At 38.3% G+C, this 27,348-nt stretch overlaps 1 non-coding gene across 1 annotated transcript; it reads left to right on the top strand.

The window, feature by feature from the left end:
- Nucleotides 1-12,443: 12,443 nt before the first annotated feature.
- Nucleotides 12,444-12,555, top strand: LOC122490640. Its single transcript, XR_006299185.1, has one exon. It is a non-coding gene; the product is annotated as a U6 spliceosomal RNA (small nuclear RNA).
- The last annotated feature ends 14,793 nt before the right edge of the window (nt 12,556-27,348 follow it).

Below are 27,348 nucleotides of genomic sequence, written 5' to 3'. Positions count from 1 at the left end.
AAGATGTCATGAAAAATTAGGGTGTTGTTTCAGTTGATCAGGTGGCCAAGAAAAGTGTTTTTAAAACTGGTTCTCAACAGGGGCAGTTTGCCTCCAGGAACATTTGGAAATGTTGGGAGACATTTTTGGTTGTCACAGCTGAGGTGGGGGCGTACAACTGGCATCTAGAGGGTAGAGGCCAGGGATGCTGCTACACATCCTCCACTGCACTGGGCAGCCCCACAACAAGGAGTTTTCCAACCCAAAGTATCAGACCCAACTTGAGAATCGCGGTCTTCTAGGACTTAATATGCTGTCCTGCACTTTTTTTTTTTTTAAGGCGGGAATAATGTATATTTTGACACTGTTTTCTTTGAGGCCTCTTGCTGATCATTTCTTTCTGAGCTGAGGGGCTAGGATGGGCTAGGCATTGTTAAAAAACACTGGTGCCCTTGTCATGCTGGCCAGAGATGATCTTGACTCTCATCCCTATTTGAGGTGATTTGGGGACTGCCACAGTTTCTTTTCTGGTTTACCTGTGTGTCTGATCTGTCCAGCCCCCATCAGCAGGCCACTGACTCTCCTCTTGGCTACCTTTACAACCTTATTTTTTTTTATTAAATTAATTAATTTTTTGAGAGAGAGAGAGAGAGAGAGAGAGAGAGCGAGAGCGAGCGTGAGCAGGGGAGGGGCAGGGAGAGAGAGAGGGAGAAAGAGAATCCCAAGCAGGCTCCATCCACACTGTCAGCACAGAGCCTGACGTGGGACTAGAACTCACAAACTGTGAGATCATGACCTGAGATGAAACTGAGAGTCGGATGCTTAACTGACAGAGCCACCCAGGCGGCCCTACATTTACAACCTTCTGATCTTTGCTTTACCTGTTTCTGGGATGACCATCTATCGGACAGCTTCAGTGCTGACAATGATCTGGTCCAACCTGCTGAACAGATGTGGAAATTGAGGTCCCTCTGCAGTGTACTTGCCCAGGGTTGAATCATCTCTCCTACCATTGATTCAGTTATTTCAGAACAAGGCTCTGCATTTCATGTTTCCTCAGTATCTGCTCTGTCCTCCACATGCAGAACTGCTAAGTAAGTTTTGTCACTAATTTCTTCTTGCTGTAAACTCTCAAAACTTTATTTGCCTAACTTCTGATGAAATGCTTGTATCTGGACTGTGCTGTGAAAATAGATATACATTTTAAAAGCCTTATTGAAAAATCACTGTGGAAGATCAAACTTTCCTGTGGAGACAAGACACTTCTATTTCCATGAACAAGGAAGGAAGCATCATGCAGAGTGGGTAGCAAGGCGTCTGTGGTTATTGATGTTTTCTCTCTGCTCCGGGGAGGGCCTCTCGATCCAGAGCAATCTCCTGTGCATATGGTCAAGATATCACTGAGTTTTCTTGTCTATTTCTTTTCTCTGAAGGAAGGAGGGGTCCAGCTCTGCTCAGTGTTCTTAGACGAGGAAGGTGGTTTTAGGGAAGGTTAAAGTGAAAAAGAAAGATACCAGGTTTGCCATCCAAACCAACCCACGATCAGATTTAGAGTAAGACATCTGTTTTTGTGTTTTGGACATTTTTCCCCACTTAGAGATAGAGAGTGAGAGTGAGAGTGAGAGAGAGTGTATATGTGTATGAGGGAGGAAAAGAGAGGAGAGGGAGAGAAAAAGGGAGAGAAAGTGTTAACTGTGGAAAAATTCTAATATTTCCAAGTACACAGGGAAAGATTTTCTTTTTACACTTAGGACAAAAAGCTAGGATAATAGAGGGCACCAAAGAGTGGGGCTGGGTGTGGTGTCAGGCCCTCCTTGGGATCCTGCCCAGACACTTGGATGACCATTTCCACAATTTATTTATTCCCCCAAGTTTGAGGAATTTCAGTGGTGCCTTTTACTAATCTCTATAGGCAGAAGCAGATTTTGGGGGGGGGGGTAGATATTTGACAGTGTAGAGAAAATCAGTTTTATCAAGCTTGACTCTGTATCTCTGCATGTGCCTATTCTGTGCATACAGGATGCTCCAAGTGATAAATAGGCTGTGTTCCAGAAGTTTCTTTTAGATCAGGATTTCTTAACCAGACCAGCATGTTAATGGTCTATGTAGGAGCAAAGTTTTGCATGTATGTGCAGATCACATATTTTCTGGCCAGAAAGCCCACTGTTTGCATAGGATTCTGAAAGGGATGCTTTGACTCTCAGATGTTAGAAACACTGGTAATCAGCTGTTTGGAGCTTTTTATGCATACGTCAGAAATGGATTCTATCTCAAGAAGCTTACAGCCTAGCCGGGGAGATAAGACATGCCTATAAACATCTGTAAAGGTTTGACAAAATGTTCTGGATGTTCTCTGGAAAAGAGATGACTTTGGGCTGTGGGCATCAAACAGCTTAATGTTTCTTCAGAGTGTATCAGGGCTATTATAGCAGGGCAAGTGAAGGGAGCAACTTTAAGAGAGTTAAGGAAAGGGACCCATTTATATGTGAGCCGTGTACAAACTAGGTATTTGTAAACATTTTCCTTAATGATATGAAGAGAGCCAAATTATATTTATGGCTAAAATACCATTTATTCATCGTATATGATAAACTGTATGAAAAATGAAACAAAATAGAGAGCTGTACTGATTTTATTTTTCTCTCCATTGGACCACATCCATATCATTTGATAAGAATTCATTAAAAAGCAGACGTTGTACTTCATAGTAAGTACTGTGACTGGATATGCTCTCACAGTCATATTAAGACGATAAGAGGTATGGGTTTTTGCCATAGCGCGCCTGGAAGCTGGAACCGAAAGCAGAATGTTTTTCCCCCTCTGCCCCCTCCCACTTCATTACTTGTGCAGTCTAGCCTGAGGTGACACTATCTGACCACAAGATGGCACTCCTGCATAGAAAAGAACCCTGGTTTCCCAAGGGTGGGGCTGGGCTAAACTGATCTCCCACAACCCCTGAGAGTGAGGGCTGCATCTGATAAATGAGCTGATGAAGGAGGCAGAAAGTCAAATGCAGTTGTGTAAAAAGAGACTTTCGAGAAATCAAATCGATGATATTTAAGGTGACAAAAAGCAGGAACTGCCTGTCTGCTTTTCACATTTACATTTTTAAAAATGTGAGATGCCTCAGGCATGACTGTCACTGGGCCAGAGGTATGGTAGATAAATTAATATGCATAAACCTGAATTTTTAACTTCCTCCAAAGCTGGCTCTTCTTCCTACATTTTTGTTTCTCTTCGTGCGACCCCCCGTTTTCCAGGCTCCCAGGTTAAGTGATCTCAGAATTACATCTTGGATTCTTCGGATTTCTTCTCCCCTATTCCATCATTAAGTTGGTTTCTTCAGACTATCTTCTGGGTTTTCTATATGTCATTCCTTTTCACTGCCATCACCTCTCCATCATTTAAATGATAATTACATAAATAGAGATTAATCCAGTAGCCTCTTACTTGGTCTAACTCTATTCTTTCCCCTTTCAAGAAAGGGCTTGTAAAATACAGCTTACTTACTGTCAAAGCTTGTAAAATATAGGTTAGTCCTCCTTCAATAAAGCCTTTTCTTACTGTAAAATATAGTTTAATCACAGCCATTTATTTATTCATTGATTTATTTTATCAATTCATTGATTTATTTTATCAATTCATTGATTAACTCCTTCAAAAATATTTCCTGAGCTCTTCTTCAGATAGTGTTCTAGATACTACTTTAGACTAGGAAGGATTCCTCAAAGTTCCATGAACATTGGGTTCCTACCCGGAAGGAGTCTCCAATGCCAGTCCTGTGCTCAAAAATGGACAAACCTGGAAGGTGTCTGAGGATACAGACAGGGAGGAGTCATTTACTATGTAGTGAACTGACTTGAATTGACTGAAATTTTATTAATAGTTTTTGAGATGGTCTTTCTATATTTGTGACTAACAAATTGATTTCCTGTAATGTCATCTGCTTCCCCAGTGCAATAGGTACATAATGAATATTTGTCGAATGAATAAATTAATAAAAAAGCAAGATTCCAAACTCCTCTATAATATTCACCACCATAATCCCAAATAGTCCAATAATATAGAAACCTTGCAAAGCACTAGTCTAAGTATTTGTTGAAATTTCCTTAGATTGTTCTGATTGTTCTCAATCAGAAAAATTATTCAGAATAATATAACAAGCTCCTATGTAACCTGTTTTTCCAAATTATAACATTTGTCTTATTTGCTTCAGATCTAAACAATTCAGTTTGTATTTTAATCAAATTCTTTGCGTAAAGGAAGAGTAAAATTGTTAAAAAAAATACTTGGTGTAAAAAATAGTACCACTCCACCTTCCTTTTCATAATTACCTGTTCTCCAGTGGGAACCATTTTCAAATATTTTAGTACTTACTTATTTGGCTTATAATACTAGTTACTGATTTTTTAGTTTTGATTCTCCACTGTAGAAGATGAAGATATAGTTGGTTTTCACCTTCTCAGCCCCTATGCATGCAATTTTGGGGACATACTTACACAAAAAATTATTAGCTATTTATCTGAAATTAAAATTTAGCTGGGTGTCCTGTACCTGTATTTTTATTTGGTAAATGTTGCAACCTTAACTTCCTAACACACATGAACCCTTCCTGCCCCAAGCTCAAAGCGTAGTTACATTTTAATTTTAGCTTGTTGATTTTTTTAATGTTTACATTCTTAGGAATATACAAATACTAATCAAAACTGAGCTAGAGAGTATATAAAATATTAATCATTTTCCTTTCCATTTTTTGTTTTCTTGGATTGAAAACTGGTTGTTTGCCTAATTTTTTTTGTATCTACCACTAATTTACCCTCTGACTTCCCCAGTTGTGTAATTGTCATCTCAATGTGTTCAATTAATTTCACTTCTTAAGGAAATTTCTCCTGGTGTTGTCTGTTCTAGTCTCAGCAAGTTGTTCTCCAGACCTGCTGTAGGGCTGGCACACTGGGGAACCTTTGTCCTGGGGGCCCCTGCCACTACCTGCCTGGGAGGGATCTTCTGGTTTTTGAGCCCCTTATCTTTATCTTTGTTTATTTTCTCATTTGAGTGGGAACTCCATGAGAAACCTTGCCAGGAAGATCAATAAATTGAGAATTTGGACATGTGGAAATGAGTTTATTCTACACTCACACCTTTTCACCAAGAATAGGATCCTATGCTGGGAATTATTTTGAAAGTATCTTTATATTACTTTCTAGCGATGTTGCTGTTGAGAGCTAATTGCTATCTTGAAATCCACTTCTCTCTGCCCCTGGTGTTCTGAAATTTTACATGATGCGTGTGCCCTTGCTTGGGTGTGTGTTCCGTTGCACTGGATTCTTGGTGGATATCTCAGCCTCCAGACAAAATTAGGAAAACAAGTTCAAACTTAGTCAACCAGGAAATAACATTCAGAACCAGTTTCCACTAGGCATGTCAATGTCTCTGCTGTTATCTTTAAATTATCAATACCAATTTTTTTTCTTATTATTCAACATTATGCAGAAGACGTCACTTTAAAAATAGTGTACTGAACTCATCCCTAATAAAAGTTGAAAATATTTTGGGACACAAGTTTGATTTTTTCCTGTCACTGTATATACCACTCCTCATTTGATATCTCAACCCAATTTAAATTTAAAATAAAAAGTTCTAAAAATTAAACTAAAATGGTTGTTGCCTATTGTTAACCTTTGTAAAAAGCACTGGGTGGCTCAGTCGGTTACACGTCCATCCGACTTTTGATTTTGGCTCAGGTCATGATCTCACGATTTGTGGGATTGAGCCCTATGTCGGGCTCTGCACTGACAGCATGGAGCCTGCTTGGTATTCTCTGTCTCTCTCTCTGTCTCTCTCTCTCTCTCTCTCTCTCTCCCTCTCCCTCTCCCTCTCCCTCTCCCTCTCTGCACCTCTTCTGCTATCTCTATCTCAAAATAAATAAAACACTAAAAAAAAAAAAAAAGAAATACCTGAATCAACATACCCTTCCTGTTTTCAAAGCCCTGAAGTTGGTCAGATTTAATTTTGTGGGGAAGGAGCTCTGGAAGCCACAGACTCTGGAGCCTGGTGTGATTGTTAATTTTGGTTCACTCAATAATCAATGTGAACTTAGAAAACATTCTTAACCTCATTGAGTGTCACCTCTTAAATGCTGTCTTTTGGGAATAGCAAATAAAATAAATAACAATTTCCTAAGTGCCCTGTGCCTGTCACCTAGTACATACTCACTAAACACAGCTGGGGTCAGGTCCTGCAGTCATGTGCTCCCAGTGGGGCTGCTGGTGGACGAGCACCAGGAAATGACAGTAGGGAAGGCACTCCAACAGCTTGCTCTTTTTCTTCTGTGAGAAGAATCTGAAGAACTTCGGGGAAATAACATACATCTCATAGCTGTCAGATATCTCATTACAATTTTTTGGATATAATGAATGTTTAAATATTAAAAAGAACAATTTGGGAAAATCAATCATACGTTATTTTTGAGAAAATTGCGTTAGCTGCATCAACTTGATCAAAAAGAACATTTTTTTCTAAAGATTAATGGATTTTTAGATTATTGCTGCATAATATCTCCCAAAGAAAATGAATAAACATCTATTTTCCTGGCTCTGGTGCTTTTCATAGTGTTATAAATGAGAGATTAGTAATAGTTACTCTTTTCATGAATAATCTCTATTGCTGAAAGGACCATAATGTTTCACATATAATATGTGGCCTTCTGAAAGTATATCTTATGATTTGCAAAGAAATAGTTAAAAAATTTCTCATTGCTGTACAGCTGAGCTTACGTGAGAAATATCTGTTAACGTGATACCTTGACTCTGACGATATGGAAAAGTTTTATTTAGCAAACATCCATCAAAAGGTATTTCTATTACCAAATGAGATTTTTCTTTTCAACATGAAACAAGTTTTTTCTATCTTTCTTACTCTCCTTCTATCATAATTCTTTGATATATCTACTGGCATTGAACATTTGGTTAGGGAATTCAGGAAAGTCTGTTTTTAATTGGATTATCAAAGGAAAATATTAAAAATATGAATGATATGAAAAATGATAAGTATCTCAGTTTTTATTTGTGAAATAAAAATGAAGAGAATCTATGAGTTTTCTCATTGTCAAAACAAAAGGCGCTGTGTTTTCTTGGTCAGATTTTAGCCAGTGCATTTTTTTTTTTAACTAGAGTTTTAGTTGAGGGTTTAGCTTTACTTTTTATTTTTTAAAGGTGACTGAAATTCCAAGCAGAATTGCTGTAGCGGGCCTGAGTTTCTTTCACATCACTGCACGGAATATTTTCCATGCCACTAATCCCCAGTGGGTGCATTTCACCCACCTTAAATGGGATATTTCTAAACATTACCATTTCAACCAAAGTTATTTGATAGATCGCTATTATTTATTGATACTGTTATAAGTCTTTCTGCCAACATAATCTTAATAAGTCATTACAACTCCACTGGGTAAGCTATTTTTCCATTTCTTAAGCTTTAGTGCCTGTGCTGTATGGATTTGGCATTTAATAAATCACTGGAGGGCCAGCAAACACATTATATTCCTGTAGTCAAGACTGTCTAGACAAAAGTGCATGGAGAGATCTTTCCACTCTCAGTAGCGGGAGAGCATTTGTTTGCCACAAATTGGTTCTGAATCAATTGCTCAGAAACTTGGCATATCCAGGCTCACTTGGATACAGGAGGAGGGCAAGACTAAGTGCTGCATGGGGTGCTTTTCTGCCTTCTAGTTTAATTGAATAACCGAGAAGCAATGTCTAAGAAACAACACTCCTGCAAGAAAATAGCCTAGAATTTTACCCTTTCAGATTCAAGAGTTATTATTATACCAGTATTTTTGTTATATGACCTTCATTTACAAAATGTATGTAAGGTTTCTTAAAACAATTAAGCAAGTGATACTATGAAAGTTGTATAGCAAGAAAGAAAAAAAACAGAATATGATTTCTGGTGAACATTTTATGTATGTATGTGCATGTCTATTTGTTTCCCCCATGTCGCTTTATTGTATGTGTGTGTGTGCGTGTGTGTGTGTGTGTGTGTGTGTGAGTGACAGTGAGAGAGAGAGACCAAGGGAGAGATATCTTTAGAGATATCATTACTGAGCCTTAATGATCTGGGATTGTGTTAGGACTTGATTTTGCCCTTTCAACTAGACCACTAGTAGTGTCATAACTATTGCTGTTCTTGGAAGTCAAATTAGAATGTGAGGAATTTCTGGATATGACTTTCAGTGTGTCCCTTGGACTTCCAAAGCTATTCTGTTTCTGTTGCTTTTTCTCTCTTAGCTGTCTTTGCCTCACTATTCTGCTGGTTGTGTAGCACCTAAAGTTTTCACTTAGAGTTTCGTCCTTGATTGATTTTCTTATAGATAAGATGTTTTTGGCAAAGACAAAGAGTTATGAAAATAACTCTAGAATCATTCAGGCCTCAATGACATGAATAACATAGAATTTATATTCAGAAGCATTTGGATTACATATCCTAACCATACATTAGCATAATATTTGGGCCATTACATGGATTTAAAACTATCTGGTTTGGGGCGCCTGGGTGGCTCAGTTGGTTAAGCGGCCGACTTCGGCCCAGGTCATGATCTCGTGGTCCGTGAGTTTGAGCCCCGCATCGGGCTCTGTGCTGACAGCTCAGAGCCTGGAGCCTGTTTCAGATTCTGTGTCTCCCTCTCTCTCACCCTCCCCCCTTCATGCTCTGTCTCTCTCTGTCTCAAAAATAAATAAACGTTAAAAAAATAAAACTATCTGGTTTTATCTTTATTTCAAAAGAAGAATGATACTTGCTGCGAATATCCATTATTTGGTCAGTGTTCACTTCACAGGTGATGTGTAATGTGCACTAGCTCAGCTGTGTAAAAGTTCATTTAAGTTTATCTATTTATTTTGAGAGAGAGAGAGAGAGAGAGAGAGAGAGAGAGAATAGAGAGAGAGAATGTGCCAAGGAGGGGCAGAGAGAGAAGGATACAAAGAAAGAATCCCAAGCAGGCTCTGAACCAGCAGCACGGAGCCCAACGTGGGGCTTGAACTCACAAACTCTGAGATCATGACCTGAATTGAAACCAAAAGTCCAACAATTAACCAACTGAACCACCCTGGCACCCCTGTAAAAGTTCATTTGATGTATGTATGAATGTATTTTTCAGCCTAAACTGTCCACCTGTGTGAACGCTGCTCAAATTCTGCCTTCATTTCTGCTTTTCATTTCAAGATATTTGAACATCAAAGAAATTATTGGATAAGTAAATAAATGAACATATTTAAAGGATACAGTTGGGCTGCAGTGACATTCAGATTTAAGTCCCAAGTTAACCTGAGGGCAGAATGAACATCTTCCATCATGAATATGGTAGGTACTTCTTAAGATTTAGGTGAGAACAGAAATCAGGGGTTTTATATCCTGCATAGAATAAAATAAAGGTTTTCAGCAGTGATAGTAGAATCTCTCCTGACTTCTGTAAATAGGCTTAAATCCCAGTGTTTCTTGGCATGATTATGTACAGCTCTTGTGGTTGTGTCCTTTGGGTCTTTGACTTCAGAGTGCTGTTCAATCCAAATTCATAAATGCTCACATCATCTTCTAGCATTGTCATCATGCTTGTAATCAGTCACCTTTGTGAATATGAGCCAAAGGAACTGGGACTGCCTGTTGGAGTGTTTGTGTTCATGGAATGATTTGCATCATCTGGAGACAGATTGGATGATTACAGATAAGGAGAGGTAGGACAGATATCCAGAGAGCTCTTCTTATTTCCAAGTGACTACTTGACACTTCTTTTTCCAAAAATATTTCTCTTGCATAAGGGTTCTAGACCTCCTCCTTGAAAGAAGTTTGGCAGACTTCATTTCTATAACACATGCTGGGATGGGCCAAGGAGGAGATCTCTGAGCCTTTGGAAAGCAGAATGGGGAAAGGAGAAAAAAATATTTCCAAAAGCATTAATTGAATAAAGACACATGGATAGAGTTAAAGGTCTTTGGGGTAAATTTCTTACTTTGTAGCATTACCAATGGCTATTTAGACTTATTTAAAACAACATCTCTTGACTTGCCCTATTTTTCCATTAAGAATCCATGTTCTCCAAGGACAGAGACTTAATATTTAAGTCCATGTGTCCAAGAAAAAAATTTGAATTTTTATTCTGACCTAGTATCAGTAGGGTAAAAATTCCATTAATTATTTTCTTTCATTCAGGAGGAGAGGATATTGAGAAACATCCTATAATAATAAAATATTTCTTTTAGAAATAAAATTTAAGACTCTTTTGGAAAAATGTTCCTTTTTTTCTTTCTTCCATATGTTTTGAGCATGTGCATGCCTGGAACAAATTCAATTTAGAGACCATTCTGGAAAGGCAGAAAACCCAAAGAATTCTTATATATGATTGATAATTCTTAAGAGTGATAATCTCAAAGAATGCTAATAAATCAGAATGCTTTTGTGCGTTTGGAATACCTGTCTCAATCTTTTAGCTACCATCTAAAGAACAGGAAAACACTGTGAAGAACACTTTGGCCAAGTGTTGTTGATATATATCTTCTTCTCTCCTTTGTCCAGATGTATCAGTGCTGAGAACATTTGGGGTGATTAGGTATTTGATGAATCTGGATCATGTGTAGATAGTCATTTTGGAGAAATGGGAGTGCTTCATAATCTAATAATTTGAAGATGTCATGGAACTTTATCAATATTAACTGTCCTGGAAGAGATACCATGTGAGGTAGATGCTGAGAATTATGACACTACATCTCAGAAAAAGTATTCTGAACTTTTTGGCTGTAATAGTAATATGGTAATAATAGCTCACTTTTTAATATTGCTTCTTTGATACATATTGACTCATTCCATCTTCACGATACTCAATGAGATTATGTATGGATATTATCCCTGTTTTATACAGGAGGCCCAGACAAAGTGGTTTGCTCAAGGCTGCACATAACTATGCAGTCATGCTTCTAACTAGTCAGTTCAGCTCTAAAGTCTGTACGTGACCACCATGCTGTGTTGCTGTAATCTACTCAAAGAGAAAGTAGCTCAAATGAAACAAGCTATAGAAAGTGTATGGTATGGGGTATCCCTCAGTAATGGTAAGAGGCATATCTCAGTAATATAGAGAAGCTTCAGATAGACTGGAGATGATAAATCGATACCTTCAAAGAGCAAGATGGCCACACCTCATTTATCCACCTCTCTCTCTCACAGTCTTAAGTTTGTTGTCTTGCTATATCTGCTTTACCTGCCAGCTTTTTCTCTGTGGTGCATGTAGATAAATGTGGTTACCTCCACCCAAACTCTACACTAGAATTCAAGAATTCTCCACTATCTAAGCTTTGCTTCTGGGCTTGTGTCTGGTCCAGTCATCTAAAAAGAAGATGGAAGATATGAATGTCAGGGAGGATGCAGTTCTTAGAGAAAGTGCTGTAATAGGGAGGAAACAAACAAACAAAAATCTACAGAGGGGCATGTTCAGCTTTTCAGGGCAGCAATCTTTCCATAAGGCCCCACTGCTTACGTGTTGTGGACAGTGGTATTACTCTTTCTCAAGTAGTCCCATTTCTGTCCCTCAGAACTCTTTCTATAGAAGGATTATACATGCCTGCCCTCGTGAACTTAGGGTCATGTGAGTTGCTTTGGCCAATGAAATGTTAGTAGGAGTGCCATGTGTCACTCCTGAGTAAAAGATTTAAGAACCAGCCTGTGGTTCTCCATGAGTCTCCTTCCTCTGTCATTCTGCTTGATTGGTGAAGTCCTAGACAGAAGGAGTAAAGACGCAGTGGGGCAGAGCTGCATGTACCCATGATCGGCAAGTAAGCTTCAGGAAGAAATGAACTTTTACTATTGTAAGCCACAGAGAGTTTAGAGCAGTTTTCTTTCATAGTTTTTCCTGACTGAAATTAATATCTCATCCTACATCATAAAAATCATACAAACAGCAGGCAGAAATGGAAAAAATACACTCTTATTTGATAACCCCACTGTTATCAGTATAGCTGTTAACCCCACTGTTAACAGTATAGCTGTTAGTGAACACATAGTCCAATTACACCACATTGGAATATCCCAAGGCCTAGTCTTAGGCAAAATGATGAAGCTGGCAGAATGGTTTAGTTCCTATTAGTCCTTCTTCCCCAACCACTGTGTTCCCTTTGTACAGAGACCTCCAGCATTTTAGAGGACACATCCAGACTTCTAGGCCTCTGGAGCTCACCTTACCTTGCTTCCAGAATACCATCCCATGTTCATCTCTCTACCTTTACCCTCATATATACTGTCTAAATTCAGCCTCAGATTCAAGATATTATAAGAGTATTAGGGTTCTCCAGAGGCACAGAACCAAAAGGATAGATATAGAAGTTTATTGTAGGAGCTGGCCCATGTGGTTATGGAAGCCTAGAAGTCACAATCTGCCATCTGCAAGCTGGAGAGCTAGGAAAGCCAGTGGTAGAATTTGGTTCATGCTCACTTTGGCAGCACATATACTAAAATTGGAATGATACAGAGAAGATTAGCATAGCATAGCCCCCGTGCAAGGATGACACGCAAATTCGTGAAGCTTCCACGTTTTTATAAAAACCCTCAAGAAAGTAGGAATAGAAGGAACATACCTTGAGATCATAAAAGCCATATATGAAAGACCCCATGCTAATATCATCCTCAACGGGGAAAAACTGAGAGCTTTCTCCCTGAGGTCAAGAACAAGACAGGGATGTCCACTCTCTCCACTGTTATTCAACATCGTATTGGAAGTCTTAGCCTCTGCAGTCAGACAACACAAAGAAATAAAAGGCATCCAAATTGGCCAGGAGGAAGTCAGACTTTCACTCTTCGCAGATGACATGATACTCTATATGGAAAACCCAAAAGATTCCACCAAAATACTGCTAGAACTGATTCATGAATTCTGCAAAGTTTCAGGATATAAAATAAATGCACTGAAATCGGTTTCATTCCTATACACCAACAATGAAGCGACAGAAAGAGAAATCAAGAAATTGATCCCATTTAAAGTTGCACCAAAACCCATAAAATACCTAGGTATAAATCTAACCAAAGAGGTGAAAAATCTATACCCTGAAAACTATAGAAAGCCTATGAAAGAAATTGAAGAAGACACACACAAAAAAAGGAAAAATATTCCATGCTTCTGGATAGGAAGAACAAATATTGTTAAAATGTCGATACTACCCAAAGCAATCTACATATTCAGTGCAATTCCTATCAAAATAACACCATAATTCTTCACAGAGCTAGAACAAACAATCCTAAAATTTGTATGGAATCAGAAAAGACCTCGAATGGCCCAAGCAATCTTGGAAAAGAAAACCAAAGCAGGAGGCATCACAATCCCAGACTTCAAGCTATACTACAAAGCTGTAATCATCAAGACATTGTGGTACTGGCACAAGAACAGACACTCAGATCAATGGAACAGAACAGAGAACCCAGAAGTGGACCCACAAATGTATGGCCAACTAATCTTTGACAAAGCAGGAAAGAATATCCAATGGAATGAAGACAGTCTCTTCAGCAAGTGGTGCTGGGAAAACTGGACAGTGACATGCAGAAGAATGAACTTGGACCACTTTCTTACACCATACACATAAATAAACTCAAAATGGATGAAAGACCTCCATGTGAGACAGGAAGCCATCGAAATCCTCGAGGAGAAAGCAGGCAAAAACCTCTTTGATCCTGCCTGCAGCAACTTCTTACTCAACATGTCTCTGGAGAGAAGGGAAACAAAAGCAAAAATGAACTATTGGGCCCTCATCAAAGTAAAAATCTTATGCACAGTGAAAGAAACAATCATCAAAACTAAAAGTCAATTGACAGAATGGGAGAAGATATTTTCAAACTACATATCACATAAAGGGCTGGTATCCAAAATCTATCAAGAACTTATCCGACTTAACACCCAACAAATAAATAATCCAGTGAAGAAATGGGCAAAAGACATGAATGGACACTTCTCCAAAGAAGACATCCAGATGGCCAACCGACACGTGAAAAAATTCTCAACATCACTTATCATCAGGGAAATATAAATCAAAACCACAATGAGAAACCACCTCACACCAGTGAGAATGGCTAAAATTAACAAGTCAGGCAATGACAGATGTTGATGAGGATGCAGGGAAAGAGGAAGCTTTTTGCACTGCTGGTGGAAACTTGTGCAGCCACTCTGGAAAACAGTATGGAGGTTCCTCAAAAAATTAAAAATAGAACCACCCTATGACTCAGCAATTGCACTACTAGGCATTTATCCACGGGATACAGATGTGCTGTTTCGAAGGGACACATGTACCCCAATGTTTATAGCAGCACTATCAACAACAGCCAAAGTATGGAAAGAGCCCAAATGTCTATCGATGGATGAATGGATAAAGAAGATGTGGTATATGTATACAATGGAGTATTAGTTGGCAATCAAAAAGAATGAAATCTTGCCATTTGCAACTACGTGGATAGAACTGGGAGGGTATTATGCTAAGTGCAATTAGTCAGAGAAAGACAAAAATCATATGACTTCACTCATATGAGGATTTTAAGAGACAAAACAGATGAACATAAGAGAAGGGAAACAAAAATAATATAAAAACAAGGAGGGGGACAAAACAGAAGAGACTCATAAATATAGAGAACAAAATGAGGGTTATGGGAGGGGTTGTGGAAGGGGGGATGGGCTAAATGTGTAAGAGGCACTAAGGAATCTCCTCCTTAAATCATAGTTGCACTATATACTAATTTAGATGTAAATTTAAAAAATAAAAGTGTTTTCTTTAAAAAAAAAACTCAGTTCAAGGACAAAGTCCTGAAAGCCAGGGATTCTGATGTCCAAGGGCAGGAAAATATGGATGTCTCAGCTCAAGAAGAGAGAGAGAATTCACCCTTCCTTCACCTTTTTTTTCCATTTGGGTCCTCAGTGGATTAGATGAGTCCTAAGGCGCAGGTGGATCTAATTTGTTCAGTCTACTGAATCAAATGCAAATCTCCTCCAGAAACACCCTCACACATACACCCAGAAATAATGTTTTACCAGCTATTTTGGTCTCCCTTGGCCGGGTCAAGTTGACACATAAACTGACCATCTCAGTAAAGCAGTAGTTCACTCATATTTCTATTATAGCATTGCCCAATAAAAATATAATGTGTGCCACATTATGTACTTAAGATTTTTATATTTAAAAAAGCACATTAAAAGAGTAAAAAGATACATGTAAAATATACTTTAATAATATATTTTATTAAACCAAGCATATCTAGAATATCATCTGTATGTAATCAATATAAATATCCTTGAGATTTTTTTCACTTTTTTTTCTTCAAAATCTGGTGTGTTTTTTGCACTTACAATACATCTTGATTCATATAAGCCACGTTTTCAGAACTTAATAGCCTTATGTGCCCAGTGGCTACAGTATTGAACAGCACAGCTCTTTAACATCCAATCTACTCATAGGCAGTTAACAGGATGCTATTCTTCTTACCCTTACAGGTAATATAGGATTATTTTGTAGTAGTCTCCTGGAGGTAATGGATGTTATTCTGTTTTTTAACCAAAAGAAATGACTACTGGTGAAGACTTTCTGGCAGACAGGATTCCAGAGGGGAAGGATCTCTGCTGTAGCTATGTATCTGTTGAGTACCTGGGCCTTTGGGTTTTAGATCTTCCTGAGGGTGAATCTTGCCTCTACTCCTTTTGATCTAATATTATGACTTAGGCTTCCCTTGGTAAATTAGAAACAGATTGTCAGGTTTTCATCTGGTACACAGTATATGGATTTCTAAATTTTGGGTGTTGTTGGGGCTACAATTTTATTAAAACTCCAGTCGATTCTTGATCCTGTCTGTTCAGCCAGAACCTCGAAGGTCGAATGGTCCAGGCCCTGGAGGGAGGTTGTTTCATAGGGGTGGAAATTTTATAGCTCAAGTTTGCAGGGGAAGTAGATTGGAGAGTTCTATTTCTTCCCACTTCCCTTTCCCTAACTTCCATCTTTTTAGTTTGGCAGATGTGTTTTGTTGCACTCTAGTGAAGTAAAAAGGGGTAGTGCAATTAATAGTAATAACCTTGTGAGGGGAGAAAAATCCATTGCAGAAAGTGAGACATTATCATGAAAAACAAAACAAAAACAGTGCTAAAATAATTCTCTAATGGCTTCTCCAAAGCAAATTTAAACCTTTATGCAAAGGAGTAATTTAAGTGATTCATAGTAAAAGTCGAGCAAATTTATCCAATCATCAGTCAGTATGCCAAATGATGGTGTTAGAAGAATTGCACATCAACAGGGAAAATCAAGTTATTTCACATAGCAACTGGGTTGTTATCCAAATCAAATAAGCAAAATGAGAAAAAGCTATGTCCTCCATGGCCATAAATCAACAATAGTGGGCTCTACTGCATTTTTAATTGGCAGCCTCTTTCCCTTCATACATCCAAATATGGATTCAGGAAGTATCTCTTTAGCTGCCTGGGCATTTTTATAATGCTTATCATTATAAAACTGTAGAATCAAGGGAGGTAAAAATAGGACCACAAGAGACAAAAGCTTTTGTGAGGATTGTAAATTACGTGCTTTAACGACATTAAGCCATTAAAAAAATTCAATTTCTGTGTGGTTTAAAAGCCAATTTTTAAAGTCAACTACCTACCAATTAATGCAAAAATAAATGGGGCTGTTATGAGAATCAGTCTTTAGTTTTGAAGAAGGTTTGTTTCAAATGTCAAGGATTTGTCCTAATGAATACTGGAATCAGTGAATGTTTCCCGGCAGAAAAGGAAATTTCTGAATATGAGAAAAATCACATGGTCTTTTTTTTTTTTAAAGGCAGTTGTATGTGATAAAGAGAGTTAGAATCACTTAATATTTTCAATATTTTCTTTGAAAATTGGATGAAATCTACACCACTGATAAAACAGTCTCTAGAAGCTGATGGGGTAGTTAGTGCCCGGTAGAGACTCAGGTGCTTTCTTAACAGTAGACAGCTAAGACCCTGACCGTCCAGAGCATGCATCTGGGTAGGATAGAGTAAGGGTTTACACTGTAGCCTGAGGCTTGGAGCTGTGGCAGTGGTCAGAAGAGGCCTAGTATTTGGGGAAAGAGGTAAAAGTGGGAAGTTCCTTTATTCACCTGACTTCTCACCCGAGCTTGCACATACCAACAATCTTAGGATCTGCCTTGGTGTAAAGTAAAAAAAGGAAATAATCCTGATTTGAAAATATCACACATTTTACCTTAGTGGAAAATGAAATGAGATATTTCCCACAGTGTGCACAAATGCAAACCCTTAGTGGGCCAAGCAGGAGGCTTAAATGAGAGGAGGTGGGTGTATAGAAGTCCCCAGAAGTGATGGGGCTACCCAGAGAGCCTCTACCTAAGGGGCACCCACCACTCAGGTGGAGCTGAGCGTGGTGCTGCAGGAATTGTTTAGAGATACTACGATTCCAGATGTTTATGTGAAATTGCCTGATTTTTTAAGTATTGGCACCAAATTCATATTCAAAAAACTGAACAAAATGAAATAAAAAATCCTTTTGTGTGTCAAACAAAACCAGCCTGTGAGACAGGTGCAACCAGATAGCCTTCAAATTGCCATCTCTGTTTTACTGCTTGGAAAAATCCCTAAATTTAAGTAGAAAGAAAAGCCCCATGATCACAATTTTCTTTTTGAAAAGAGTTTATTGTCTTAAAGTAGGCCTTAATTACTCATCTGTTCTTATTTTACACAAGCCCTGGTCTGGGTTCATTTTACTTTGGATTGAGTATTTTCTGAGCTGCAAAATACTCTTAGCATCCTTAGTCACTTAAGTTCTGCCCTGAATGTAGATTTTATCATAAAGCTATCTTAAATCCCTTTTCCCTTAAGCCATCTCCCACGTAGTTTTTAAAACTCATCAATATAAATGTTTGTGTCTGTCTTATTTGTTTCTCATGTTTAGAAGGGGAAAAAGGAGATTGATTACAGGGGTCATAAAAGTAATGATGCGTTTAATGAAAGCATGTATTTTATAGATAAAATAAACTTTAAAAAATAACTGGAAGCTGGTATCCAAATTAATGGAATGAAATGACCTTCAGAAAGTAATCTCTTTATACTCAGGTCATTTGAGCCCTTTCCCTGTTTTTATTTATCTTTTTTTTAATTTGATTTTTAAATTTTGGTTTTGATGACTTTATCCTGGTTCTTCTGGATCCTCTATAAAACCTAATTTCTGATGAGCCTTCTAAAATTCTAACTTTTATCATAGTTACGATGTTTTAAACTGTATATCGTCTAAATGGCTTGTGGCTAAGGATAAATGCATCAACACTTCTTTCATTTAAAATGTGCTTATTGAGCACCCAATATAGGCTGGGCAGTGTTCTAGGCACCAAAGTTCCTGCTTTTGTGTAGATTACATTTCAGTGGTGGAAAGCTAACAATAAGTACGTAGAATTGTTTTTAGTTGAAATCCAACCTGGAAAACGGAAACAAGTCCAGGACTTTTGAACACGGGGAATTTAACATCAGAGGTTTGTTGCATTGCTGCAGGAGGACCAGAGAAGCCAAACAGGATGTTGAGGAAACCCAAAGATTAGCAACAGCAAGAAGTTCCATCCCCAGGCCTGGAAGGACATGTGAGGACTTGGAGCTTCTGTAGCTGGAAGATCAGGCTTTCTGGTGGGGCTGCCCTCTGGTCTTCTGCCAGTGCTTCCATTGACCAATCCTGCTCTGGAGCCAAAGGATAAGAAAGCCCAAGACATATAGGAATAGGAGGCTGTTGGAGTATCCAGCTGAGAGGTGGCAGCTTTACTAGAGATGTAGAATGTAGTTTGGGAACAGAATAATCAGGACTTACTAGTTGACTAGATGTGGAGGGCAAGGGAAAGAATAGAGTAAAAGTTGACTCCTAGGTTTGGAGTGGATGGAGTTGCCATTCACTGAGATGGTGAAGCCTGGTGGAAGGGGCATGTGTGGGGCAAGAGTTCTGTTTTAGACATGCTAAATTTGAGATCCTCCTTAGACTTTCAAGTGAAGGAATTGAACAGGTTGAAGACATGAGTTTGGAGCTCCTGTGAGAAGTCAGAGCCATCAACACATGAGGGCTGTTTATCAGCTGTGGAACTGAGATTGATCACTTGAGGAGGAAGGCCAGAGAAAAGAAGACTGAGAAGTAAACCCAGAGTGATTCAGCTATTAAAAATCAGAGGCAGACAGAGTCTGGCAAAGGAGATTGAGAAGAGAGGTGGTGAGGTGGGAGGTGAGCATAGGGATAATTTTGTTGTAGAGAGCTAAAGTGTTATAAGCTGGAGCATTCACCAATGTCACATGCCACTGAGAGCTCCGTTAAGATGTCAGAGAATTGGTTATTGAAAATGGGCAGGAAAGGGCCTTTCTGATCATTTGAAACCTGATTCAATAGAGTGGTGACAAAGGAAGCTCAAACAAGAGGAGAGAAGGTAGAGAAATAGAAGTAGTGGTTTTGAACATCTGTGGCACGCAATTTTACGGTGAAAAGGAGTGTTCTGGGTTAGAGTGGCATTGGCATGTTAACTACTAACTGAAAACCAGAAGGCAGTGGGAGAAAGCTTCCAAAGTTACAAGGAAAAATGATTTCCAACCTTGAATTCTGTGTGGAAGCAAACCATCAATTATGTGTGAAGGTGGAATAAAGATCTCATACATGCCAGCACTCCAAAACTGTACCTTCGAGGCACCTGGTCTCAGAGGCTATTAAAGGTTATTCTTTATCAAAATGAGACACTGACCCAAAAAGAACACATGAGATCCAGGAAACAGGGAAAAGAACATAGATATATACAAAAGAACATCCTAGGACAGCTGTAAGCAGTCCTTGAGAGTGGCTACAGCACACTGGAACAGAAAGATAGAGGAGTCCAGGAAGCAGAATGACAATATTTGGGTAGGGGAAAGGATAGAAGAATAGAAGGGATATGCAATCCAATATGAAAGACCAAATGAACTATGCAACAAACCATATGGAAAACAAAGTTAAGAGACATTTTTGCAGAAAAATGGAATATTTGGGAAGGATTAGAGAGAGACACAGTGAAAACTAAGTAAATGAAAAACAAGATAATTTGGGGGTTAAGAAAAAAAACAGAGTTGTAGAGGAAAAGCAATATAAACATGATACATCTGTCTAATACTGCACAGCAATGAGCACTGATGATCGACTTAAAATGTTATGGAATTATTATGCTGACATAATTTGGAAAGGAAAATGTGGTAGTGGGGCAAAGAGCACAATCATCATTTACCACAAGGGAATTAATGCATGTTGTTTAAACCAGGGCACAGTTTAACATTATTATTTAGAAGTTGGGAGGTCAGTATTGTAATGTACCCAAGGAATTGAAAGTTGCTACTTGGTGGTGTGAGACACGGAGTGGGGCAGCCAGGGCTGTCTTTTGTTTTAAGCCTTTACCATTTGCATGTGTATTTTCTTTTTTTTCTTTCTTTCTTTCTTTCTTTCTTTCTTTCTTTCTTTCTTTCTTTCTTTCTTTCTTTCTTTCCTTCTCTTTCTTTCTTTCTATTTATTTTTAAAATGTACCTCCAAGTTAGTTAGCATATAGTGCAACAATAAGATTTCAGGAGTAGAATCCAGTGATTCATCCCCTACATATAACACCCAGTGCTTGTCTCAACAAGTGTCCTCCCCAGTGCCCCTTGCCCATTTAGCCCATCCCCGCACCCAAAACTCCTCCAGCAACCCTCAGTTTGTTCTCTGTATTCAAGAGTCTCTTATGTTTTGTCCCCCTCTCTGTTTTTATATTATTTTTCCTTCTTTTCCCTTATGTTCATCTGGTTTGTATCTGAAATTCTACATGAGTGAAGTCATATGATATTTTTCTTTCTCTGACTGACTTATTTCACTTAGCATAATACATTCTAGTTCCATCCACATTGTGGCAAATGGCAAGACTTCATTCTTTTTGATTGCCAAGTAATATTCCATTGTGTGTATGTGCACATATATGTATGTGTATGTACATATATGTACACACACACTATACACACACACACACATACACACACACACCATGTCTTCATTATCCATTCATCAGTTGATGGACATTTGGGCACTTTCAATATTTTGACTATTGTTAGCTGTTGTTATAGTGGTGCTGTAAACATTGGGGTGCATGTGCCCCTTCGAATCAGCCTTTTTGTATCCTTTGGATAAATTCCTAGTAGTACAATTGCTGGGTCATAGGTAGTTCTATTTTTTATTTTTTGAGGAATCTCCATACTGTTTTCCAGAGTGGCTGCACCAGTCTGCATTTCCACCAGCAGTGCAAAAGGGTTCATCTTTCTCCACATCCTCTTTAACCTCTGTTGTTGCCTGAGTTGTTAATTTTACCCTTTCTGACAGGTGTGAGGTGGTATCTCATTGTGGTTTTGATTTGTATTTCTCTGGTGATGAGTGATGTTGAGCATTTTTTCATGTGTCTGTTGGCCATCTGGGTGTCTTCCTTGGAAAAGTGTCTATTCATGTCGTCTGTCCATTTCTTCACTGGGTTATTTGTTTTTTGGGTGTTGAGTTTGATAAGTTCTTTATAGATTTTGGATACTAACCCTTTATCTGATATGTCATTTGCAAATATCTTCTCCCATTCCATCAGTTGCCTTTTAGTTTTACTGATTGTTTCCTTCACTGTACAGAAGATTTTTATCTTGATGAGGTCCGAGTAGTTCATTTTTGCTTTTGTTTCCCTTGCCTCCAGAGATGTGTTGAGGTAAGAAGTTGCTGCAGCCAAGGTCAAAGAGGTTTTTGACTGCTTTCTCCTCTAGAGTTTTGAAGGCTTCCTGTCTTATGTTTAGGGTTTTCATCCATTTTGAGTTTATTTTTGTGTATAGTGTAAGAAAGTGGTCCAGGTTTATTCTTCTGCATGTCGCTATCCAGTTTCCCCAACACCATTTGCTGAAGAATAGTGTTTTCGCTCTTTCTCTCTCTTTCTCTCCAGCTACTTTTGGGGGAGTGTTTTTCCTGCAACTCTCCCAATGCACCACACTCTACCCCTTGCTCTTTCTCTGTTCTCTCTCCACAAAAACAGCTCCCTACCCTCCACGGCTTCTTTCTCCTCCAGTTTACCTCTCCACACTGTATACCTGTCAAGTTCTGTGGCTCAGGTTATGCAGATTGTTGTATTTATCCTCAGATCAATTGCCTAGATGTGTAAAAGGTTTGGTGCTGATCTAGCTGCATTTCAGAGTTGAGAGAAGCTGAGAACTTCCATGCTGCTCCACCATCTTAGCCACATCTTTGTACTTAAAAAAAAAATAATTCTTACCCCTCTCCTTAAATGTATTTTTATTTTTAATTTTTTTAATGTTTATTTTTGAGAGGGAGAGACAGAGCACAAGTGGGGGAGGGGCAAGGAGAGAGGAAGATACAGAATCCTAAGCAGGCTCCAGGCTCTGAACTGTCAGCACAGAGTCTGATGTGGGGCCTGAACGTACAAACCTCAAGATCACGACTTGAGTCAAAGTCGGACACTTAACCAACTGAGACACCCAGGTATCCCTCTCCTTAAATGTCTTTTGAAACTGTCAGGAAGTAGCCTAAAGTGATGTAATTGATAACAATATTTGGTTGATAATTCTCTTATGGCACTTACTATATTTTTACCTCACTTAACTGTTTTTTGTGGATTTGTCTTATTTTCTTTATGAGACCAGGAGTTCTCAAACTTCTCTTTTCTTGAATTGCCACTCACAATAGTGGAAAATAACTCTTTTAATGTCATTTATAATGGAGAGTCTTAGTTTTTTGTTTTTTTTGTTTTAATCACTGTGGCATCTGGTAGGCACTCAAATTTTTTGGTTGTTAAATTTCATTCAATAAAAAATTATTTTTAATTGGTTTTAGGATCTACAGTAAAAAACTTCCTTTAATTAGATTCTGTAATTTTCACTAAAAAGGAAATTGATGATACTTTTTAGACTCTTTAGCCCTTTGCTTCTTTGTCTTGTCTAAGATAAAGGCCATCTGAACACACTATTTCATTTCACAGGTGAATTGATTTAGTGGTCAGGGGTGCATTTGGTAGCTAAATTTCCTGGGGCCCGTGAAAGTCCACAGTGAGTTGTATGATGATTGTTTTATAGTGGAAGTAGATGATTGATAATACCTGCCCTCAACTTCTCTAGGAAAAGGTAATATTTTTCATGCTTTGTATTGTCAGACTCTAGGGCTTTAATGACAAATTTGCGTGAGTGTTCCTTCCTAAAGGCAGTTAGATGCTGCTGGCAGGTACATTCAAAGCTGTTCATTAGGACAAGGATGTGTCAGTCTAAATAGTATTCATATAGTCCAGGCAATCTGTGGGCAGATCCTTGCCATTTGGTAAAGAGTTAGACCCTTGAGAACTGGGTGAGAATTACATATTTATTCATTTACTATGTAAACACGTGAGTGCTTTTTATATGCTTGGTGTTGTGCTAGGTGCTGGGGTGATAGAGTAGGAAGCAAAGTATGCTCATATCAATTAAAGAAAGATAAACTGTTTATGGGAAGCACCATAATAGAAGCATCACAAAGGATGAAGAACATGGTTTCTATCCCGATGCACTGAATCTCTTATCGTAGAACTTGAGGTTTCAGGTGCCTCATAACAAGGTGGGGAAGATGTTTTGGGTAAGGAGGTCTTCAGGTCCTATGTCCTTTTCTGTTGTCTGTTATCTAAAACAAATTGATATTTTAATCAGCAATCCAAAAATACCTGAAATTCAGAAAAAGGCCATGGATATCAACCTTGAGAACTGTCTTCAGTGATTTCATGCTAAACTTCTATTCTTCCAGAATAGACTGTCTCAGCTCTAGTACTGGGTGAGCTTCAAACCCTGGTAATCTCTCCATGTCTGTGTTGTAATACTTTAGCTCTACATAGAAATGCTTTCACAGAATCAAAAGGTAACATTAGGTCTTTGACTCTTGTCAAAGACAGGCAAGAAAAACATACATAAGCCTCTGGATCTTTCATAAACTTATATTTGAGGTCTATCCATTAACATTTTCTTTTATTTTTCCCTAAAAATTCCTGTGACAAATTTACTCAGATTTCAGATTCCTATTTAACAGGATAGTACTTGGTCTGTATCAGGTGTCAAATAAGTTTTTGTTGAAAGAGTGAATGAAAGAACCAATTAATATTGAGTATACTATGTGCCAGAGTCTCTGCTAGGTACTTAACACGTTATCTTATCGATTCCTTTGATAACAAAGTTAGATGTTGTAAAGCTGTTAATAAAATAAAGCTCTGAAAATCATTATGCTTCTTTTTTTTTACCTTTCTGCAAAAAATATAATTGTTTCCTTATGGTTAGTTCACAGGCACAACTACATACCCTCTTTCAACATTTCCCTTCTTTTCTCCCCTACCACATATTTGCACTTGTATGTGCACCTTTATGTGCACATGTGCATGCACATGCACACACACACACACACACACACACACACAGAGCTTTTCTACCTTAGCTTTATTTCCTTTTTGGAAATACATGGAGTATAATTAATAAAGGACTAGAGAGATTCAGGTTGTACATTGCTGCCATGCACCTTTCATTCTGCTCTGTTTATTATGTATGATAAGGGATTGTTTTAGGAAAAACTTTTCAGTCTTTTAAAGCACATATCTTCAATAAGTATCATTGAAACACATAAATAGCTCTGAAACCAATACCAATTTGCTCTTTTTTTAATATGAAAGAAATGCTGTTATTGGCCATGAGTATTGCTAGTATTGCTCTTATTTCAACAATAAAAATGGCATCATACATGCCATTAGATTATTTCTCAACCAATACTTATTTTGCCCTGCCTATCTCATAAATAGAAACAGTTAGGGTGACCATGAAATACGTAGATTGATTAAGTATAGCAATATCCGATAGTGTTCCAAATTAAACATAAGCAATTCAATCTTTTTTTCCCTTTCAAGTCTGCTGAGCATAGAAGCTGGGCTTTTATGTGTGTAGAAGTTTTATTGTATTCTTCTTCCTTCCTGTCTGAACTTCTCTCTCCTGAACATAGTTTTCTTCCACTTTTGTTTATCCAAATTTAGTTGCCTCAATTCTGGAATATTCTCCAAAAGCATTAAGTTGAGCAGATGGCTTCCTAAATACAAGACTAGTAAATTTCACTGTACCTGCAAAACAATAAATCTGCCGTAAGTCAGGCATGGTGGCACATTTGAGATTGGAAACATTTTGGATCCTGAGGTGCTTTTCTGAAACAACATGATTTTCACACTAGGCAGACACTTTCGTCTTTTGAAAGTACATGACGGTCCTAGCATACCTTAATAAACCTCCAGGGAATTCACAGGGGATGTTTTACAATGCAAAGCTGAAAAATAAAAACACGAAAGATCTTAAAGCATCTTTCTTCACAATCTGTAAGACAGATAGTTTTAGAGAACCACAAATATATATTAGCAATTTTTTCAGAATTTTAAGATTTGGGATTTGGAGGCAGCCTCAAACATTTGGTCTTTATCATCGATTGCATTATGTGACAAGTTTAAAAATGCAAGCAATATTATTTGTTTTGAAAAATACTGCCCTATATATTGGGAGTGCAGAAAGGCAGGAGGAGATTTCAGACAAAGGAGTAACCCTTTGCTGCTGGAGGTTGATTTTGAAATTTCAAGTTCACAATGAAGACTTGTGCCACAAAAGCTACTTCTGGTTTCAAAATATTAACAATTTTCAGAGTTAAAGAAGCCAATAAGGAAGACCTTCAAGAAAATTTATCTTTGTCCAATCTATCCCCCAGGAAAATCAAGATAACTGCTTTTCCTTTACTTTATTGGGTTCAAGCAACCATGTGAAAAGCTATATAATCACTAAGTAAATATTGACCATGTAATTATAGAGTAAATATTATTTTGTGACACAATAAGTAGCAGATAGTTATTTCTTCCTCCTGAACTACTGTCTTCTGGTCATGTCCGAACATTGAAAATTAAATGATGATTATGTTTCTAATGTCTTTCAATACTCTTTCTGAATATCCTACCTGTTAGTGGAGTTATAAAGATTGTAATGTTTTCTAAATTACTGTTATTTTATATGTCAACCTAATGTGGTTCTCTATGCAATTTTTTTCCAAAATATCAAAATAATACTCATTATAATGTTTTATAATTTTGAAAGGACTTTCACACATACCTCCTGTATGTAGGAATAAACAGATTATTCTTCCAGGCTAAAAACCCCTAAAGTCCAGAAATATTACCAGAGTTGTTTAAGTTCATGAATTGGAGCTGCTGGCTGGGGGCTGATGCATTTTTCTGATTCTTGGGCCCGTGCTATTTCTGCTCATTTGTGTTCCTTCTGCAACAAACATTAACTACTGTGTGTCCTAGGCTGCGGATCTGCTACAACTACAAATACAGTGTAGTTTATGGGGCCGAAGGAGAGGGCAGGGGAATTGGTAGGTTAGTGCCACGCCTGTTGCAGAGATTCAGAGTCCAGGGCAAAGTACCTGGAATAGAATGGAATATGGTACGTGAGGGGTAGTTCATAGGCTGGTTTATGTACCTTTGTCATTCTTATTGGCCCTATGTCAGTAGAATTATCAGCCATAAAAGAGCAACCTCAGCCAATAGGGGCTTACTTACCTCATGTAGTAGGAAGCCTGGAAGTCTAGAGTACAAGGCAGTATAGTACTTTAACAATGCAGTCAAGGGAGCAAGTCCTTTCTCACTTCCAGTTACATCATCTTTTGTAATGCTTGAGAAAGCTTCAGTGCCACAGATTTTGCTCTAAGACCCACCCCTTCCAGCCATTGCTTATAATAATTACAGTTCAGGGTGTGGAAGATTTGGTTTTTTTTCCAACATGTAGGACTTGGCATTGTGGGACTCTCAGTGGAGCTGGATTGCAGGCTTCAGGCAGAAAGCCCCTCCTTTAGCAAAGTGGTACTTCCTTCCATTTCTGTTTACACACTGGTTGCCCTACTCTAGTTCATCCTTTCTTTTAGGACCTGGCTTAAAATAGCAAGGAGTCAGCAGATGCCAACTTGATGGAGAACTTCCTCCATCGCTTCTAACACGGCTTGGGTGCTGCCTGTTCTGCATTCTGCATCCAGCAGGTGACTAGTGTGACCAAATGTCTCACCAGCACGTTTTAAAGGCCAGCACCTTCCCAGTTCTCAGTCAGCCAATTTCATAATTCTCACTTTCAGTTACCAGATTCTGTGTTATTCAGAATTGTGACCAAGGCTCTACCAGGAAGTGGCCTCATATGCAGGTAAAAAGGACAATAAAGCAGAAGAGACAGCACTGCTTCCATTTTATCAGTCAGAATTGAAAAGGGTTTCTAAGAAAGTGAGGTTTAGAAGATGAAAGG

The sequence above is a fragment of the Prionailurus bengalensis genome, chromosome B2 (genome assembly GCF_016509475.1).
Source record: "Prionailurus bengalensis isolate Pbe53 chromosome B2, Fcat_Pben_1.1_paternal_pri, whole genome shotgun sequence".
Classification (NCBI taxonomy): Eukaryota; Metazoa; Chordata; class Mammalia; order Carnivora; family Felidae; genus Prionailurus; species Prionailurus bengalensis.
This window is presented reverse-complemented; position numbering and strand designations above follow the sequence as displayed.